We start from the raw sequence: 5,286 nt of genomic DNA on the forward strand, positions 1-5,286 counted from the left end.
ATTTTGAAAAATAGTCAATAGCTACCAGGATAAATCTATGCCCATTCGATGCCTTGGGGTTGATGGGACCAATCACATCAATGCCCCACATTGCAAAAGGCCATAGTGAGACGAGGTTAAAAAGTTGATGAGGCGGGACATTTATCGGATCTGCGTAGATTTGACATTTATGACACTTCCGAAAGTACTTGATGCAATCCTTTTCCATAGTATTCCAGAAGTATCCCCGTCTCAAGATTTGCTTAGCCATCATGTGTCCATTTGCATGGGTTGCGTAATTCCCTTCATGAGTCTCAAAAAGGATCCTCCTTGCTTCTTTTGCATCTACGCATCTCAACAATTCGCCGTTGGAGCCCCTTTTGTATAGAATTTCACCACTGGGGAAGTATCCCAAAGCTAATCTCCGGATCATTCTTCTTTCATTTCTACTTGCCCCTGGAGGGAATTCTCTAGTTTTGATGTAGACCTGGATGTCATGGTACTAAGGTTTACCATCTGTTTCCTCCTCGATCATGAAGCAGTACGCCGGTTCACTCCTTGCTTCGATTCGCAATACTTGAGTCATCTAGCCTTCTTCCATTTGAGCCATGACAGCCAGGGTGGCTATGGCATCCGCGAATTGATTTTTGTCTCGGTTGAGGTGAGTGAAAGAAATTTCTTCAAACCTCTTGATCAATTCTAGTAAGTACTTTTGATATGGAATTAGCTTCGGATCCTTGGTTTGCCATTCTCCTTTGACTTGATAAATGATCAAGGCTGAATCTCCATATACCTCCAACTTCCTGACTTTCATTTCGATGGTCGCCTGTAAACCCATCACACGGGCTTCATATTCTGCGATGTTGTTGGTGCAGTCAAATCTTAATTTGATGGCTATTGGGAAGTGTCTTCCATTCGGGGATACCAATATAGCTCCGATTCCATTACCAGACAAATTGACAGCTCCGTCAAAATACATTTCCCATACATCAGTTGGTTCTTTTTCGCCGCTGTCTACTTCGTTAACATGCTCATCAGGGAACTCGAAATCCAAAAATTCATAATCTTGGATAGGGTTTTCTGCTAGGAGATCAGCGATTACGCTACCCTTTACTGCCTTCCGGGTCATGTAGACAATGTCATATTGAGAGAGTATGACTTGCCATTTTGCTATCCTCCCTGGCACGAAAGGACTTTCAAATATGTACTTGATGGGATCCATGCGGGAGATGAGCCATGTCTTATGATTAAACATATAGTGTTTAAGCCAATTTGCCGTCCAGGCTAACGCGCAACAAGTCTTCTCTAGGAAAGAGTACCTTGACTCGCAATCATTGAACTTTTTGCTCAGGTAATAAATGGCCCTCTCCTTTCGACCAGTATCATCATGCTGTCCCAAAACACATCCCATTGAATTCTGTTGGACTGCCATGTATAGAATCAATAGTCTTCCTGCCACCAGAGGAACCAATATCGGCGAGTTTGACAGATACTGCTTAATTTTCTCGAAAGCCTCTTGATAAACTGAATCCTATTGAGTGGTGTTGTTCTTTCGGAGTAGTCTAAAGATAGGCTCGGCTTTAGCAGTGAGGTTGAAAATAAATCTCGAAATGTAGTTCAGCTTCCCCAGGAAACTACGCACCTCCCTCTCTGTTTTTGGGGATGGCATTTCTTGAGTGGCTCGAACTTTGTCTGGATCTACTTCTATTCCCTTCTCACTCACTATGAATCCCAACAACTTCCCAGATCTAGCTCCGAACACGCACTTAGCAGGGTTCAACTTCAGCTTATACTTTCTGAGCCTTTCGAACACTTTCCTCAGCACTTGTACATGGCTTTCTCCTTCTCTGGATTTGATGATCATATCATCCACATATACCTCTACCTCTTTGTGCATCATATCGTGGAACAACGTGACCATAGCGCGTTGGTAAGTAGCGCCAGCATTCTTTAAGCCAAATGGCATGACCCGATAACAGAATACCCCCCACTGAGTGATAAAAGCAGTTTTCTCCTTATCTTGTTCATCCATGGGGATTTGATTGTACCCGGATGCCCCATCGATACATGAACATCTGCCCAATCCTGCAGCATTGTCTACTAGCACGTCTATGTGTGGGAGAGGGAAATCATCTTTCAAGCTTGCTTTGTTAAGATCCCTGTAATCAACACACACCCTGACTCTCCCATCCTTCTTCATTACCGGGACAACGTTAGCTATCCATTGGGGATATTTGACTACTTCCAGAAACCCAGCATCATACTACCTTTTGACTTCATCCCTAACTTTGAGTAGCGTGTCAGGGTTCATTCTTCTTAGCTTCTACTTTACTGGGATCGTCCCGGGAATTAGGGGAATTTTGTGCGTCACTATATGAGGGTCTAAGCCTGTCATATCGTTATAGCTCCATGAAAATACGTCCAAGAATTCTTTGAGTAAACTGACCATAGCTTCTAATTCCCAACTCTCCACAATCTTAAGTTCCCTTCTTATTTCTTCTGTGCCTAGATTTATGGTGTGCGTTTCATCCCCGCAAGGCACTAGGGAAGGTTTATCTTCTTCATCCCTTTCTTCTATGAGTTCCTCTTCAGAATCACTTGAAGTAATGGCAGTTATGGGGATTTCAAAATTAACCAAAAGAATTTCTGAGTCTATTGAATTATTAGGTGTTAATTGATGAATGGTCCTGAAGAAACAAAAGTGGAATATATTATAAGAATGGATTTCAAGAAAAAGGAAAAGAGAATTGGATGTAAAATGCGTTATTAATTCATTAATATTTATATCATAAGAAAAGGGTCTATTTACAATATTACACTTGTCACCATGGACGAAATGATCAAGTGTAGATAACCAAAGGTACTTTACTCGAGATTGAGTACATGAATGTCCTCTGCTGTCCAGTTTTCCAGTTCTTGCCCTTCAGCCATTGGCGAGATCAGGGCTTCATACAAGGAATCGAGATGGATGACATCAACGAATGGTTCGTCGGGTTATTCTTCAGCTTCCACTGGATTTTCAATAACCGGCTTGGTGAAAACATCTGTGATTTTCGGGATAACCTTCATTTTCTCGATTTTCTGGTCAAATCTCTGATCCCGAAGCATATTTCTCATCCAAAATCGCCCATCCATGAGGGCATCTTCATCATAACCCAAGCCGAAACGGCCAACCTTCTGGATGGCTAGTATTGGTTCGGCGATTCCTTGTAATGTGGCACCCAATCCCTTGCCCTTTTCATAATCGTTCTTCAGCATTACCTTCGCCGCCATAGCCGTGGCCCCTTCATTTCTTGAGGTGGTTTTTTGCAATTCAAGAGCCTGGAAAGAGCTTTCCAATGATTCCTCTGTAGTTTCCACATAAGGGATTAACTACGGCTTTGTGACCATTATGGCTTATTCCCCCCTTACTGTTGTGATCTTACCACCCACGATGCATTGATTCTTTGGTGCAGGGTGGAAGGGACAGCATTCGCTGAATGGATCTAGGGTCTTCCCAACAGCATAGTATACGCAGGTTCAATGTCCATTACTTGGAATGTAACATTGAAAGTACATGCCCCGATTTGAAGTGGCAGATCAATATCTCCGAGCACATCCCTTTTCGTGCCATCAAAAGCTCTTACCACCATGGCGCTTTGGCGTATGTTTGACTGGTCGACTGGTAGCCTAGCCAAGGTGGCATTGGGTAAGATGTTGAGCGCAGATCCATTGGCAATGAGGACCTTAGCAACTATGCAGCCTTTGCATTTTACTGTCACATGCAAAGCTTTAGTGTGCTTCAAGCCTGCTAGGTCTATCTCTTCTTCTGAGAAAGTGACGAAACTGGATGCCTGTATCTGACTAATTACCTTCTCGAACTGCCCCGGTGTGATGTCGGGGTTAACAAAGGCCTAACCTAGAATCTTCTGCAGGGCTTGGCGATGCACTTCTGAGCTCAGAATTAGTGACAGCAGTGAAATCCGAGCAGGTGTCTTCCTTAGCTACTCAACAACGTTGTACTCACTTTGCTTCATTATTTGAAGCAACAGTTCCTCCTATTCTTTTGGCTCCATAGGTTCTTTTTCAATTTCCTCGGCCCTTTCCTTCGTATTTTCCATTTGCTCTACCATTTTTGCTTTCCCTTTCTTCTTTTCTCTCTCTTCATTCCCGTAACATCTCCCGCTTCGGGTTATAAATTTCACCTCTTGCTCCAGTGGGGAGGTGTTGCTGGTTGTGATAGGTTTGAGACCCGGTTGGGGAGTAGCATTGTCGGAAGGTCCGGTATAAGTCATTCTGAAATGCTCGTGAGGAGCAAAGCAGGGTTTAGGAGGTGTTGAGGGTGAGGCTGTTAGTAGTATGCCCTAGAGCATATCATTTAGTATGTATCTTGTACATATATTTATTAATAAAAGGCATTTCCACTTTTCCGTTTACATAATATATTTATGTGTAATAGAAAAGGTCCATTGATATTTTGTTAGAAATATTATTCTTAAGTTGTTAAGAATATGAGTGACAATATTTCTAGCACAAAGTATCATAAATAGGTTCACAATCGAGGATACTTCATAATAAGGACATGACTTATCCAGAAAGATTGTATTCATGTTTGTTACCAAGTTATTTATATGAGATATAAATAAGATGGAATGGTGAGTCTCATGCCATATGACAAACATGATAGGCACTTATAAATGATAAGTAGGCCGAACCAGTGACACTTATGACAAGTACATGGAGTTTACTCCTGTCAATGTTTTATCATAAATCATATCAGTGCATATAATCTTTAGACCTGAGATAGCACAGTTATCTTGTATATAGGTAGTTTGAGTTTGATACTGCTTTCATACTTGTACTATGTATGGGTATATGGGCATGTGTTGGCTCCTACTAGTTATATATGGAGGTAGGTGTTGATCAAGATGGAATCTGTTCCTCTAAGTAAATAGAGATAAAATCCTATGTTCCTTTAATTGTTCTTGATGTTTCAAGTTTCTGGCCAGGACAGATAGATTTATACAGAAAAGAGTTTCTGATGAGAAAATCTTTTTAATCAAGAACTGGAATTAAAAGAGAACATAATATTTATAGCAAATGGAGTTTGACATGAACCATGACTCCAGCTTGAGTTGGGATTTTGTAATAGAGAGATTCTAGTGCATGGTAACATATGATTATAGTGTCCTGTTTAAGAACACTAGAAATTAAGAGATTAGCCATCAATCTCTTGAATTAAGAACACTAGAAATTGTTTCTAGTGTCCTGTTTACATCTCTAATCTCTTAAAAGGCATAAATTGAATTTCTAATTAATAAAAAAAGC

Source organism: Hevea brasiliensis, chromosome 3 (assembly GCF_030052815.1).
Source record: "Hevea brasiliensis isolate MT/VB/25A 57/8 chromosome 3, ASM3005281v1, whole genome shotgun sequence".
NCBI classification, from domain to species: domain Eukaryota; kingdom Viridiplantae; phylum Streptophyta; class Magnoliopsida; order Malpighiales; family Euphorbiaceae; genus Hevea; species Hevea brasiliensis.